General features: G+C 38.8%; 1 pseudogene; it reads right to left on the bottom strand.

Annotated features, from left to right (window-relative positions):
* LOC129783072 (solute carrier family 12 member 2-like) overlaps positions 1-17,112 on the bottom strand; it is a 67,165-nt pseudogene that overhangs the window by 31,854 nt on the left and 18,199 nt on the right.

Below are 17,112 nucleotides of genomic sequence, written 5' to 3'. Positions count from 1 at the left end.
AAGATTTGACTCTGTGTTTCAACTAAAGATTAAAGCCACAATTTACAAGTTTCTGCTGCGATTTTTGAGAGTCCAAGTTTCCTCATTCATACAAAACTAATCAAGTGTCCATGTATTTGCTTATGATAAATCCCAGTCTTTGTGGTAACTTGTATGAGATAGAAATGCAATTCCATCTATTGCAGAAAGAAAAATGTTTTCTTTCAGAGAAGACAGCACTAACTTAGACAGTTAGCTGTATACTGCTGTCATTTTGACTGACTGCTCTGTCCAATGTATGAGAGAGCACAAGACTGAATGACACAAGGACAGAAAAAGGCCCAGATTGTATTCCAGTATTCACTTTACTCCTACAAGTCTTCCAAAGCATTTAAATATCAAATGATCGAAGATACTAATTTTGCTGTTTCCTCCCATACCATACATACGCATATCCTAAAACACAACTTCTACTGCAGGACTTTCATTTAGAAGTGGATAAAAAGTGATGCAAAGCACAACATCCTGATGTTTATGTTAACTGCCATATTAGCTTCCTTAAAGGTGTAGCACACCTAACTGCAAAGGTGGTGACCCCTGCATGAGTGGATCCCACCAGTAAATCACAGTTTTTGCACTTCTCAGGAAACTAACGTCTTTCACTTGAAGAAAATGACAGTTTTGTAAAAAAGTCAAGGTAATTTTTAAGTAAAAAGAAAGAATACACTTACCATATGTACATGGCCACAGATCATCAAGCCCACATTTTTGGTGAAAGCACAGACAAGGTGAAGCAAAGCTGGATGTGAGTTTGAAGCACCTGTCATAATTAAGCACTGAGGTCTAATAACTGTGGATAGGGGGGAAAAATGGTTAGAAGTAATTTCCTCTGGAGCTTTGTTATCTTACTTTGTAAAAAAGAGAGGCCACGAGACTGTAATCCTCATAGGAGAGGTAATACCATCATCTGCTTTTAGAAGATTATGTTAAATTAGGACAAGATCAATCTGACAATTGTCAGCATATGTATGATTAATTGGTTCCAAACTTAATAATCCCACTAAGTCTGAATATTTAAACATTTTAAAAGATCAGAAACAGAATTTAGACAAGACTAAGAGGGATAAATTTCTTCCCCCATCTTTTAAGTCACATCCTTTTACATGTTCTGGCTTAGATTCTCTGTCCAACAGAACTGGAGCCATATGCTTTTATTGCTATCATTCAGAAGGAACAACCAAACTACTGTAAGTGAAATAAGTTATTCATTATTCATTCATTATTCATCCATTATTTCATTATTAATTGATCTTTATAATAAATTTTAGAAGTTGAAGTATACAGTCTCATTCATTTCAGAAAAAATTTTTTTAAACCATAAGAATCACTAAAAGTAATTTGTCCATCTGTCTCAGTCCCTACAACAGCTGCAGTTCATTTTCCATACTAGAACCAGTTAGTTTTAGGATGTACCTCTACAATTCAAAACATTTTTTGCCATGGGTTAGAAATCAGTGTCAGTCTAAAAAAGAGTAACAAAAAAGTACTCCTAAAGCCAGAGTACTTTTAACTGGCTCATGTGGAGATCTATACCTCCTCTGGAAAATTATTAGAGAAGTTTATAACTCAAAAAGCTATTGTATTGGGTTTATGTGGCAAGGTTTCAGTACCAGGTGGGGCAGAAGGGGTGGCTCTGAGAAGGGAAAGGGGCTACCCCCATGTTAGACAGAGACAGTTGCAGTCAGCTCCAAAACAGACACACTGCAGCCCAAAGATGAGCCAATGAGTGAAGCTGGTAGTGCCTCTGTGATAACAGTTAAGAAAGGGTAAAAAACACCGCACAGCAGCTGTGAGAAAGAAGAGTGAGAAAAAGTGTGAGAGAAACAATTCTGTAGATACCAAGGTCAGTGAAGAAGCAGAGGGAGGAGGTATTCCAAGCATCAGAGCAGAGATTCTTTTTTTTCTTAAGTCAGACTCTTTTTTTTTTTTTTTTCCCCCATTAATATGACTGGATGTAATAGTAGGATATTTGTAAATAATGAGAGATTTTAATGTCACATAGTCTTAGAACTTCAGAAAGAACAGTAATTTCATAATTCGACTCCAAGTTTTGCAGTTTATGCTTACAACATCCAGCTCTTCAGAAGTGGAAAGTTCATTAATATCCATATTAATATATTGGTAATTTACAGTTTTACTATAATATACATTGGGGTTGTGCTGATACCTATCATAATTGGCTGACATCTTACTTCAAATATCTGTATCTATGCAACACAGACATTGTGAGTACCTGTCCTATTTTTTGTTTTGTTTAATTTTAGTCACCTCCAAGAGAGGCTAGGTGGCAGAACTGGTGTATTTTCCCCAAATGACAGGCAATATTATCAATCTTTTCTTTGAAAAATACTCCATCGCTGCCAGGTTCTGGATTCTGGACTTAACCTCGACAGCAAATAGCACCTGTATCAAGAATCTCTCCTAAAACTCACTCCTTAAATTATGCTCTAAGTAGGCAAATTCCCTTCTGTAAACAACAGAAGATTTTAGTAGCTAGATTCATTTGCTAGCACACTGAGCATAACTATGACAGAATAAGACATTTCTTAGACTTGTAGATGCAAGGGATGAGTTGCTCGACTAAGTGTCAATAGTATAAACCCTATGCCAGGCTTGGGCAGAATTGTAGAGGAATGAAGGCAGTGGGTTGATTAGCATTGATAACATGCAGCTGTGGCCTTGCCTCGCAGGCAGTGGGTTGATTGACATGGATGATGTGCAGCTGTAGCTCATTCCTGCTAAGTGGTTAAATAGCCCTGAGGATTGTGGGAGAGGAGGTTGGATGGAGGAGGAGGAGTGTGGTCTGGCCTCTGGAGGAAGGAGATACAGCACAGATGGTAGAATTTGACCAATGGTAAAGCTTTGTTGTAGCCTACTTGTTTGTTGGTGCTGCAACACAGCATGTAGTAGGTAACCACCCAATTTGAAAAGAGAGGAGTCAACAACAAAGGATCAACCAAGATTTGGAGGCTAGAGCACATGATGTACAAGGGAAGGGTGACAACTAAGTTAATTCAGTCTTAAGAAGGCAAATGAAGGCATCTCAGTATTGTCTTTAGTTATCTAATAGGAGGCTATAGATACGATGGAGCCAGACTCTTTCTGGAGGTGCACAGGAAAAAAAAGATAAGGGGTAACTGAAGATATAACGTAGGACATTCCAACATTAAGGAAAAAAAAAAATATGAGGGTGGTCTAACACTGGGAAAGATTACCTAGAGCAGCTGCAAAATCTCCATCCTTGAAAATACTCAAAACTTGACTGGGTGTGGTCCTGAGCATCCTGATCTAACAAAGTTGGTTCTATCTTTGCAGATGTCTCTGCACTAAGCCAATTGAGTGGATGGTTGGACAAGATCACCTGGTGAAGTCCTGTTCAATCTATGATTCTATCTATTTAGAGGAAAGTTTAAGTAATCAATACCTTCTGTTAAATTTTTTTGAAGCACCTTTCCTCTGGAATAGCTCATTCCATAAAAGCAGCATACATACTATAGGATAGGCAATTACCTACTTCAATAGGACACTTCTTGGGCAGCCATGTTGGCTAATGAAAAAAATCAGTTCACTCCTTCAGTTGTGTGAAGACTGCTAGTGTAGCCTGTTTATCATTGCTGCACTGCAGCAGAAGAATATCCCTAACGTGAATCAGCTAGTGTTGAGGACACAACATACGTATTATACATATTTCAGGGATTTTTGGTTAGATCAGTTTTAGCCTGATCACATTGACTGAATGCCCATTAGCAGTTTGGAGCAAATCTTTCAATTTAGTTTCATCAAAAAGGAATGCAATTTACGTGCCCCAAGACCACCAGTTCATGATACAAACTGAAGTGCAGTAAACAGACTTGCTTCTCAAGTGCACTCCTGATCAGAAATAAAATACTAATGTAGATATGCCCAGAAGCTAAGATAGTGCTATTAAAAGTTATTACAACCCGTTATTACAAACCATAGGAGGTGAACAGGCAATTTAATGGAAGCCATGATAGGAAACAGCCATACCCTACTGGCTACATAGCAGAAGTAATTTCTTATGTCCTTAATACATTCATAAACTGTTACCTGAAGTTTTTCACATGATCTTCCACTCCTGAGAGACGAATAGAATGCTGTAGTGCATTCAAATAAATCAAAGCTTGTGTTGAGGATCCCCATTTCACATCTGTGGGATGATTTGAAGTTTCAATATTTTATTTAAAGCAGTTCAACATAAGACTACATGATCACAAAATGAATGTTGAACACCAAATGGCTAAAAGACCCTACAACTAAATAGGCAATTCTATTTAAAGATTAAATTTCTGTAGAAGATGTCCAATAGATGTTACAGTTTGATATTTTATATTAAAGAAGAAAAAGGAGGAAAAAGATAAGAAAAGGAGAGGAAAACGAGAGGAAAAAGAGAACTGAGTTGCTTCCAACATTTCAAAGACTGTCAACTTCAGAGTTAAAAAAATTAACATTTTGGAAAAAAATAAGATGTTTAGTTATTCTGAATGACAGCAAAGGTAAAGTAACCTTGCAAGGCATTGTCTAAATTAAGTCAAATCCTTTCAATGAATAACTTTTGATGGAATAAAGAGGACAGACTAGATTATGCAGTTCCTTTTAGAATATTATTTTTATGAGGAAATGAAAGCTCTTAGTATCCTCTCTAGTTGTTCCCATATATGTTCCAATTTTGCTAGTTACGATTGATATATTATTTAAGTACTTTATAACCTTCACAACATAGGATTTTGCCTTTTCCTTGTTTTTAACTTCAGGAACACTTTGGCTCAATCCTGCTCCATGTTGCACTTATAATCATATAGTGTTCTTAAAGGGAAGGAAGAAAGTATATAAATTGTTCATAGCTACAGGGATAGTTTATTGAAAAAACCCACAAATGCTACACAAATACATTTCCAATTCAGAAGAGTACAGGAGCATCCCCTTTCATTTCCTGTCAAAACATGCTTTTCTGGTGCCTTCAGCATTGCAACCCAAGCTCTTCTTATACGCACCTTTCTCTCTAACTTTCATTCAAATGCTTATGTCTAAGGGCAAACATTTGAATTGGGTGGATCTTGATATACTCAGAGGAGGAGGAAGAAAACAGCAATGAATATACAGGCATAATTGCATTTCATTACAACTGGAAAGTCTGAAACAGAAGTTTGAACTAGTCATCCAAATAGAATTCTCTCATTTTTCTCTAAATAACATGACCTTTTCCTTCCTCTATCCCCTTCTTCCCCACACCAAAACCAGAAGAAAACCCTATACATACCTGGTTTCTTCTAAGTGACATAGAGTCCAAGGACTATGACGTATGTTAGAAGTGCTACCCATCAATTAATGACAAACATTACAATGCAAAACAGAATAGCTCCAACAAGAGAAATCCACATATTGTAGTATTTGAAAGCAAGATGCCAACCTAGTCACAATAGGATAGGGGAGGGAAGAAAGGAAGAAAATTTAATCACTGTTCCAAGGGAAGGTAAGAGCTGTTCGTTCATCTTCCTTCCTCAGTGTTCTACATCACATTTCATAATAATGCACATCAGTTTAAGTACTGTACAAAATAAGGACTTTGACACATTTACACTTTTAATTTTCCAACACATTTGAAATTAATTTGCATATTTTTTAAATAGAGGAGAAAATTAGAAACATTTCCATATCTAAAAGAGTGTCTCAAGGAGCGTTTGAAGATGCTTGTACCAGTGTATCTGTGGCGTATTGATGCACGGACTCCAAGAGCAGATCGAAGACTCAAAGACACCTTAAAGACACCTCGAAGAAGACACTTTATTAAAATCAAGCTAGCCTTTTATACCTTTACAGCGGGCTGACGTATCAGCCTGTAACTATGCTCAGTAATTTTCCATTCTAGCTCTTTTTTCTATTGCAGACACAGCAACTTAGCAACTCCCTTTATCTACAAGGCCACAAGCTCTGCAGACAACTCCGTATCTTAAAGTTTCTCTTCTTGCTCCCATGGCTTCCTTCCAACAAGCATAACTATGTCTCTCTCCCAAGGTTGGTTTTTGCTCACTGATGCCATCAAGCTAGCTCGAGAAATACCCACATCTCCCCCTTCTTTATATATATATAAAAAAGGCTTGTTTCAATGCTCTGTTAGAGTTTGCACACATTTTAACACACATGGAATACAGATCAGAATACATATAAAAATGAATAAGCACCCTACACCTATTTGTAATAAGCTCTTTATCCATGCAGTTAAACCTAATCTACCAAAAAGATTTCAGAAAATGTTAAAACCATCACTTTGTTGTAGTTTCTGTACTCCTCCTTGCAGGTCTTCAATACTTTTGTGAATAGATTCAGAATGATCAGACAGATTCATACAACAAAGTCCATCAAAATCCTGACAACCATGACCTTGCACTAATAATAGAAAAATGTATTGCAGCTCTATTCTTCAGCATAGCATGTCTTATTGAATCAACGTCTAGCAGTAGTCCACTCAGGGCTAATGAAGTTGCATTAGTTTGTTTTGCAAGCCAGCAGCCAAGCTTATTCAAGGTGGTTAGCGCTTGCGCTGTTCCTACTCCTGGAGCAAATATAGATGCTGCTATAATTTCACTAGGGCTCCAAGATTCCATATTATCTTTACAATCAGTTTTAAAGGCATGTATAGTGCATTTGTGGTGGCATAACTTATGAGTTATAATCATGGATGTATTGAGTGTTCACAAAGTTAACCTTCCAATGCTACATGGTCTTCACAAATTAGAAATAATCCTGCAGGCAGTTTAAGTGGACGATTGCTAGACTTTGATATGTTAGGAGAAGTATAATTACACCAAGCACTAGCATTTCTATATGCAGGTATGGTAGCATTTAACCATTGAATCGTTTTTATATCATATTTGCCTGTTTAGTTGAAGTATACACAATAATCCATTTTTACAGATCCTAATAAATCCAGTTCCTGTGGTTCAATCCCACCATATGCTAAATATGGAACCCAACCATCCCAATTGTTAAACACATCACCAAATCCCTGAATTATGATCTGTTTATCTGAGGGGACGGGCCAATCATCAACAGGTTGGCCAGCCAGACAGGTTGTAAAAGGATTTTCTGGAGAAGCAGTTGACAGGCATAGTGTGTCCTGTCCTGTGCGATTGGACAAGGTTACCCAGATGTTGGTTTTGGGTTGAGGCGGGATCCATATTGATGCAGCTGACATCATGGCACAGATGATGGCAATGACTGAGATAACGATGGCTTGATCCATCAAGCTGGTACCCATCTTGGGCCAGAACCTGTGGAAACACAAGCATACCCTCTACCCCAAGTTAATAACAGAAAAGGACCTTCCCATTGATTTGTTTGTAAATTTTTTACTATAACTTGGGCTTTCTCATTAGAATTTGAAGCATTATGTAAGCCAAAATGACCTTGTATAGGAGGTCCATCCTCCGTCCAATGATTTAAAAAATTCAAAACATAACAGGCTTTAGCTATATGCTCTTGTGGGATTAACCCTAGACTCCCCCTTTTTTGGTTTTGCAACATAGTTTTAAGAGCGCTATGTGTGCGTTCGATAATGGCTTGGCCTGTGGGAGAATGTGGAATGCCTGTAATACGCTGAATTCCCCATTGTTGAAAAAATGTCTGTGTCTTATGCGCTATATAGCCTGGGCCATTATCTGTTTTTATAGCTATTGGAACTCCCAGGGTGGCAAAGGCCATAATAAAATGTCTGCAAGCATCTTTTGCTTTTTCACCTGAGTGTACCGATGCATAAATACAAGATGAAAAAGTGTCGTTAGAGACATGGACATATTTGTACTTGCCAAACTCTGGTACATGAGTAACATCCATCTGTCAAATTTCAAGTAATGAAAGACCTTGAGGATTAGTTCTGATCAACGGTGCAGGCAAAACTTGTTGACAATCAGGACGCCATTGTATAATTTGCCTCGCTTAGTCTTGAGTCAGTTGAAATGTGCGTTGCAGTACTTTTGCATTTTGATGATATAATTCATGAGGTAAATGACCCTGTGCAAAACTGTCAGGTAAGACCTGCATGGTACCTGCAAGCCTATCTGCTTGTGTGTTTCCCTCACTTATGGGGCCGGGTAGGGAGGTATGTGAGCATACATGTTGTATAAAATATGGATGTGCCTGTCGATCCAGGAGCCACTTGAGCTCCCAGAGAAGAGCAAATAAGGCTTTGTGTGAGACTTCCTTCAAAAAGGAGCATTCTAGCCTAGAAACAAGGCCTGCCACGCAGGCAGAATCTGTGATAATGTTTGTTGGGGTGGTCCATAATTTGAAAACACAGACTACTGCAGAGAGTTCTACTACCTGAGGCGATCCTGTGACAATATGTATGTTGCTTTTCCAGTTTCCTTCATCATCTCTCCAAACTATCACTGCTTGGCCTGTCTTGCCAGACCCATCAGTGAATACTGTAGGGGCATCAGCTATTGGTGTGATAGCTAGTTGTGAAGTAGGTAAAAGAGAAAGAGAGTGCAGGGATTGTATAATTTTGTGTCCTGGGAAATGAATACTTATATGTCCTGTAAAATTCGCTAGAGCACACTGAAAAACAAAAGAATGGTGAGTTAAAAAAGTTAGCTGTTTTGTATCAAGAGGCAAATAGATAATATTAGGTTCAACACCATCTAAAGTTAATAAACGCTCTCTTCCTTTCTGAATTACCATAGCTATCATTTCAATAGCTGTGGTAACTTTTTTTCCAAAATTATGTGGTAAAAATATCCATTCCAGAATAATCAAAGGATATATGTCTTGCGGAACCCACTGTGATAAGAGACCATAGGGTTGAAAAGTTGAATAAAAAATGAAAAGGCTAATAGGTAGGGTGGTCCATTTTTTGCCTATGAGTGACTTGACCTGCTAATTTTACCACCACTTTATCAAGAGCAGTTTTTGCAGAAAGGATAAGTGTTCAAGGAGACATCAAGTCTGGATCTCCTTCCAATAGTTTAAAGAGGGGGTGGAGTTCTTCAGTAGATATCCCTAAGAGAGGACGAGCCCAATTTATGGTTCCTAAACAGTTTCTGTAAATCGTTCAGAGTCCTTATTTCTGTTTGCAAGGTGATACATTGAGGTTGGATGTTTTGTTCTGATATTTTCCATCCTAAATATCACCAAGGTGGTGTTTCTTGTATTTTTTCTTCTGCAATTTTGAGTCCCGCTGTCGAGACTGCTTGGACTACTTGCCGTTTCACTTCTTGGGCTGTCTGTTTTGATTCTGCAGCAATTAAGATCTCATCCGTATACTGGTGCTGCCACTTGTACCGGTGCACAGACTGCTGCAGCTCCGGGGGGGCCATTCAGAGGGGTAATTTGTTATCATAGCGCAACCCCTCGTGGTGCTCCACTTGGGGTTTCCCAGTAAGGTCAAAGACTGGCCATCCCAGTCAAATTTTGATTGACATTGATTGGCATAATGATGCCCTTTACGACAGCACGGACAGATTCCAGATGGACCCCCTTTATTATTTACTTTTGCTTTCAGACACTTCTTTTGTAGATGGCCGTACTGACTACACGAAAAGCATTGCTGTGACTTAACTGATAGCATTGCAAATGCTTCCACAATCAGAGACAAATCATGCTGTCTAGACCCAATATTCATACAAGCATTCAACATATCATCAATGCTAGGATTCTTTAAAGATCATAATACTTTCTGTCAGTCAGGGTTGGCATTTTCAATAGCAAGTTGTTTAAAAATATATTCACGTGCTTTCTCATTATCAATATGCTTTTCCAAAGCCTCATTAAGTCTGTCCAAAAATTTCATAAATGGTTCATTTGCTTGTTTAATTCTGACAAAAAGCTGCCTCTGTTTACCTGCTTCAGGGACAGTTTTCAAAGCACGGAACGCCTATTGTTTTACTTGCTGCAAACCTGCCTGGCAAATCCTAGCTTGCGCAGCATTGGTGCTATGATCAGCTTGCCCTAGTAATACATCTACATTAACCGCTCGCAATGGATCACGTGCCCCCAACACTGAGTTTTCAGTAGCTTGGATGCCTGCAAGCTGCCTCGTTTCTGACTCCCACATAGTGTATTGCATGTCCGTCATTATCAAGTGAAACAACGTTTTAAAATCATTAGGGGTAAACACATGAGTATCACAGAGAGACTCTATTAAATGAGTAGTATAAGGAGCCCCAAGCCCATGGTCTGTCACTGTTCTCCTGATATCTTTAATAAAAGCATACGAGAGAGCTTCCCATTGCGGATCTTGATCTGGCACATACACCACAGGGAAAGCACGCAGCACATCTGTATCCCCTGCTTGCTTTGCTTCCCCTTTTACAGCCACCCATTTATCATGAGGGTCTGGAGGATATAATTCAGGCTCTTTTTCTGGATCAGTAAGCTCTGGGTCAAAAGGATTATCCATGTCATCATCGAGAGTATCAGGTGGCAGAGCCGCAAGAGCAGTAGCAGCAGGTTTAGTTTTTGGTCTTACGGCAGCGTCTGCTAAAGAGTGTGGCAGTGAAGGAGCTGAAGAAGCTGTTTCCGCTTCCTTTGATTGTGAGCCAGCATGAGCTTTTAAAGTTTCAAAAATAATTCACCAAGGGCTCAACAAAGTAGCTGCTACCTTATAATTTTTTGTAGCAGTCCCATAGATGGATGCCTATTTTATCCCAAATCTCTGGAGTATAAATGTTAGTGGTATTAACAGATGGGTCAGCTTTTGATGCCCATAGAAGAATGCGTTTTAATTCTTGCTCATCTATTTTCTTCCCATACTTCTTAGGAATGTTAGTAAAAACTTGTAAAACGGTTCTCTGCTCCTTTGTTAAAGCAGTCCCCATACTCAGCCACTTACCTTCATCCTGCGATAGGTAATTGAGCGCACTGGATACTCTTCCTTTCAGCATGTAGTCCTGTAGTTCGGCTTTGCTACACCACCAGATCAACAGCTAGTCAATTTCGGGCCTCGCGTTGGGCACCATTCGTGGTGTATTGATGCACGGACTCCGAGAGCGGATCGAAGACTCAAAGATACCTTGAAGAAGACACTTTATTAAAATCAAGCTAGCCTTTTATACCTTTACAGCGGGCTGACATATCAGCCTGTAACTATGCTCAGTAATTTTCCATTCTAGCTCTTTTTTCTATTGCAGACACAGCAACTTAGCAACTCCCTTTATCTACAAGGCCACAAGCTCTGCAGACAACTCCGTATCTTAAAGTTTCTCTTCTTGCTCCCATGGCTTCCTTCCAACAAGCATAACTATGTCTCTCTCCCAAGGTCAGTTTTCACTCACTGATGCTGTCGAGCTAGCTCGAGAAATGCCCACATATATCTATTAAAACAGGCTACTAGAACCTTTGGCAATAACTTGCATTACACAGTTGATTTTTTTTTTTGAAGGTAGTATAACAGGAATTATCAAGTGTCTTTATCACATACTAACTGGTTCTAGGTGTGTGTTTTTAGCATTTACACATGACTAGGTATTTTTACACTAAAAGAAAAAGGACAGATGTATCCTAGCAGAATGCAAATATGTCGAAGTACTGATCTGCCACCATTTTACGCCCTTATTTGTCACAAGTTTATCCAAGATCAGGTAAATACACAGCCCCAAGACACCACCACCCCCAAAACACACAAGGTTAACAACTGTATTAGACATATACACCTGTTATGTAGACATTGAGTTATGCAAATGCTATGAAAAAAATAATGTTATTTACCAGTTCAGTAGATGAGAACCTTTTAGTGACATTATTTCATCATGAACCAATAGAGGACTGAGCATAAGTTCCATTGGTTCTACAAGTATTGTCATTTGACTTCTTCCTTTATTCTAACTAGTCTCCCACACCAAACAAAGGCTATAAAAATATGGCAATACTACCTTGCAATTCCAGTTTCTTCTGCACTGGAAGGCTAAATATATTGAGATAAATCCAAAGAAGAGAAAAGGGTGGGTCTTGAACTCCAGATACTGAATTAGCAAGAAAGCATTCTTCAAGTGATAGTCCTTAAAGAAACGTAAATACAGAAAGGAGATACAACAGTGGCAGATGTCATCAGAGATCCATTTGAGAGTTTCTGAATAAATACTGAATTATCTTGTGTTCTCTTAGCAATGATGGCCAAAATCAGTAGCTCTCAAGCTTTACTAGGCATGGATCACTTAGTCCTCAAAATTTCAGAAAACCCAAGCTAACAGAAACATATTAAGCTTGTAATTCAGATGCACCATGAAAGTAAAATAGATGTTTAATAACTAAACTAAACGAGACATTTAACTTACTACCTTATAAGATGTATTTCTGCATCTAGAAATTGCAAATTAAACTTTCACCCAAAAAAACTACATGGTTTTCCATGCTATCAACTGTTTTGAAGTGCTACATGCTTTCTCAAAATAATTCATTCAGGAGATTTCTTTCCTTGTGTGGCTTGATCAAAAGGTGCAGCAATGTACTGAGTTCTGAAGAACCTCAGAAGCAGTGGACAGAGCATTAATATATATGCAGTATGTCTCTAGCTGAAACCTCATTTCTCAAACAGCACAGAACAAGAGACTAATAAGATTAAGAGACAATCAAGTATGGCAAATGGTAACAGCAGACAAAGTTAGTGTGAGCAATTTGACTAACACTATCCATTTTTATTTTAAATGAAGAGTTGAATCAACAGTACTAATGTTAGTGTACTGTTATAGACCACTACCCTATGGCAACAGTGATGAGTACTCCCTCTTCAGTGAGAGATGAAAGAGCTCGATGCTCTCCTTTCCTTGAAGCAGTATGGTACAAAGTATTTGGTTTTGTACTCCCACCATCACAAAGAACAGTGATCAAATTGCAGAATGTGCCGTGTTAGTCTACAAATTGCTATGATTAAATGCAGTATTGCTACAGTTCAGATTTATTCTAATTCTAGATAGAGCTATATCTAGAAGACAGGAGAAGAGAGTCCTAGAACTAAACAGATTTAGAATGTGGGCTTAAAATCAAACTGAGCATTAAACCTCAAGGACGTTGTTATCAACTCATGAGATGGAATAGTATGCTTCATAAGGACAAAAGGATATTGGATTTATTATAATTTAAAATTAACCAATCAATATGAATCCAAGAGCAATTAAGAATGTTAGAAGATATCCTCTCAGTGGTTCATTGTTCTTCCCATATCCTTTAGCAAACATCAGAAATCCTGGATAAATGCTGTCCTTGCACAAAGCCTAAGAAAAAAAAAAAGATTCAAAAGTTAATATGCATTTTGTTCAAAAATGTATCCTTATTAATGCTTACTAATGTGGTCTTTCACTACATACATTATCTTCCAAAAAGAAGAAGGTTTATAGCCAACGTGTTCTATTTGTAATTGTCTTTGCATTTTGCATTTCTTACATTCTTCAGTAATTTCTACCTATAAGGACAAGCTTTGCTTTTTTGCAAGTGGTTGACTATTGTACTTTACTGGCATCTTACAATAACAAAGAATCTTTAGAGACAAAACAGTGTTTCCTGAGAAATTGGAAAGTTTGTGCAATGTAAAATTAATTCTCTGCTTCAACACTTGCATTTATATTCTGCAACAAAACCCTTTCCATGTTTGACTCCTTACTGAACTTTCGGGGAAAAAGATTGTTAGAGGATACTAAAGTTTTACTGAATGAAAGAGAAGTCGTTAAAATTAAATTAAAGGGTTAAAAAGAAGGTAAACCAAAATACTTTCAGGAACACCATCAAAATCAATGTAAAGTGACTTATACTGGTACAGTTATATTGAGTTATTTTCATAACGTGTTATCTGAGGCTTAAGATTCAACAGCTACAAGTTTTACTTAATGCTGTTTTCTTCTATGTTTACTTCTAGAAAGGAACTAATCGGATATCTAATCTTTGCATGTGTTCCATTGACACAAAATTTAAACATTTCTTAGTGCTGAGAGAAAACAATTATGAGAATATCTAGAGTCTATGTTTTCCTTGCTCTTCAGAGTAGAAACAAGGACAGCAGCAGAGATGGACTACTATGTAGAAATGTCCCAGGGCATATGGCCAATAGGACAAAAGTAACCATCATTTCAGCTAATTCGATCCTTGGTCTCTGTTCTAACAAAAGCCATCTAAAGGAGTTTGTAGACTCCTGCAACATTAGTTATGCCACAGCTTACCTCTAACAAACTAACTGAAAACGCAAGATTTGGGATGAACTATATTCTAACTATATTTAAGAACAGTAGCAAGCTATATACCAGAGTTGTCTTCCAAAATTCTGATTCATAACTTAATTATTCTTTAAAAGATTATGATTTTGCTTCCATACTTACTTGGAAAAATCTTAGGTGCACTCACAAGAGATGCTAATGCAGAAGAAAGGGTGGCTGAAAAAATACCTGCAGAAATCAGTGGTGCAAATCCTGATACCATGCTCATCACCTGAAAGCAAGGCATAATTTTTTTTAAAAGCACATGACAAAGTATACTATACAGATAGATGTCAACATTAACTACACAAACAGAAAAATATAATACTGTGTACCCTCCAGTTAAAAGCTTTTTGAATATCATGCATTCATTTTAATGCCTCTTCCAGTACAGGAACAAAGGGGCAAATCAGGTGAGATAAGCATATCCTAGTTTCAGAACAAGAGAAGGCAACTTTTCACACAATACATAGCCCAACCATGTAATTCTCCAGTCACATGAATCTATGGCATTAGTGTCCATAGACTCATAAAAAGATTGGAAAAGAAGTTAATGGAAGAAAAATGCATTGGAAGCTGTTACATATTTTGACTAACTTAGCACTGAATAACATGGTCTCAGGAAACCCAAGTGACAAAAACACTGAAGTCAGGGAACATCTTGGGAAAGTTTGTCTTGTCTGTGTATCTGCTTCTCAACATTTCTATCACTAGAAACTAAATTTGTTTGCCATTCAAAATCACAAGGATAGGATAAGTTTGCTTCCTATGCCCCCAAGGTCATGTCCTAGGATGTCTTTGTAACTCCGGTGAGTGAAATATAATATGCAACTTTTGGTAGACTAGATGACTAACAAAGTGACAAATGCTCAGTAGGCTTAGTGTAATGGAACAATGTTGATAAGACAAAAACACCAAAAAAACGAAAGCAGCTTCTGTCTGAAGACCTTATTCTACCATTATACTGCTCTGCTCCCTTGCCGTAGCTGCATCCAGTTTTGCATGTGTCAAGTGAATTAAGATACAGAACTTTGTATTTAGAGAACAGTTACGGTTCAATACTCAGATTAATTTTCTTTATGAAAAAAAAATCCCAACACCTAGGTGTAAGAGTCAGTCTAAAGAGAACAATATTGTCTCAACATTGCCAACAGAGACCTGGAGATGGAATGTGGTCCTCATGGACACCAAGACACAAAGACCCTGGGAAAGAGAACTGCATGGTACGAGGAGTACTATGCCGCTCCCTGCAACCTGGGACTGAAAGGAACAACTGCACCCTGGGAAGGAGAACTGCACGGTACGAGGAGTACTATGCTGTTCCTTGCCACCTGGGACTGAAAGGAACAACTACAATAAGGCCGCATAACAGCTGTCCAGAAGATGGATCACGATCGTGGTCATAACAACGAACCAGAAAACATAAACTTCAGGTGAACTTTCTTCATTATAATATCATTATAATACAAAAACACACCTCCTGGTCTGAAGCTACCCGCCTCTGAGGCAAACCACGCCTCGGGCACTCCTCTTTGGACACGCATGATAACCTGGCTCAAGAAGGCGGAGGCTAGCAACAATCCATGGACCAGAGGAGGAGCAACGTGTGTTGCTTGTCATAAAAAGATGGCTTCTTAGTAACTGAACTTTGGAGATCTTCCCCACCAAGGATCATGACGATCAGAAGGACCGGCGGGACGCTGCCTCGACCTGGGACCATAGGGATGCCTTGGACCCGTGGTGGTAGCTATAATCCTCTTTCCTTTTCTTTTTACTTTACCTTTCCTTTACTTTCTGTCTTTCTACCTATCACAAGCCGCTTTACGGGCAAACAATAAAATTGTGCTGTTTAACTGAAGCATAACCCCTTGGCGTGGTCGCCTTGATTTTTGCGCTTCGAGATCATAGTTAACGAACCATCATGAGTCCACTGAGTGGACCGTGACACTAGGCTGTTTGAAGACAGCCAGTATTAACTAATTTGCTAACAACTTGAAAATCTGATGATTTCAGTCAGTGGACCAATCCCAGCATGATGCCTGGCCTTTAAGTGGAATATAAGCCACTATCCATCATATTTGAGACTTCGTGGCAGTCCAGTGAAGTTCCCACTGACTGGAAAAGGGGAAACATAACCCCCATTTTTTAATACGGAAATAAGGAAGACTCAGGGAACTACAGGCCAGTCAGTCTTACCTCTGTGCCCAGCAAGATCATGGAGCAGATCCTCCTGGAAACTTCGCTAAGGCACACAGGAAAAATTTCTTCACCAAAGGGATGGTCAAGCATTGGAACCGGGTGTCCAGGGAGGTGGTGGAATCACCATCCCTGGAAGCATTCAGAAAATGTGTACGTGGTGGTTAGAGGCATGGTTTACTGGTGGACTGGGCAGTCCTGGGTTAATGGTTGGACTTGATGATCTTAAAGGTCTTTTCCAACCTAAATGATTCTATGATTCTATGAAAAATAAGGAGGTAATTGGTGACAGCCAACATGGCTTCACTAAGGGTAAATCATGCCTGAAAAATTTGGTGGCCTTCTATGACAAGGTTACAGTGAAGGTGGATGAGGGAAAAGCAACTGACGTCATCTACCTGGACTTGTGAAAAGCATTTAACACTGTCCCACACAACATCCTTGTCTCTCCAGTGGAGAGACATGGATTTGACAGATGGACCACTCAGTGGATATTGGCTGTATGGTTGCACTCGAAGAGTTGTAGTCGATGGCTCAATGTCCATGAGGAGACCAGTGACGAGTGGCATTCCTCAGGGGTGTGTACTGGGATCAGTACTGTTCAACATCTTTGTCAGCGACATGGACAGTGGGTTTGAGTGCACCCTCAGCAAGTTTGCTGATGACAGCAACCTGTGTGGTG

This window comes from Falco peregrinus, chromosome W (assembly GCF_023634155.1).
Source record: "Falco peregrinus isolate bFalPer1 chromosome W, bFalPer1.pri, whole genome shotgun sequence".
Classification (NCBI taxonomy): Eukaryota; Metazoa; Chordata; class Aves; order Falconiformes; family Falconidae; genus Falco; species Falco peregrinus.
The sequence above is the reverse complement of the archived record's forward strand: the minus strand, read 5'-3'. Positions and strand labels throughout refer to the sequence as shown.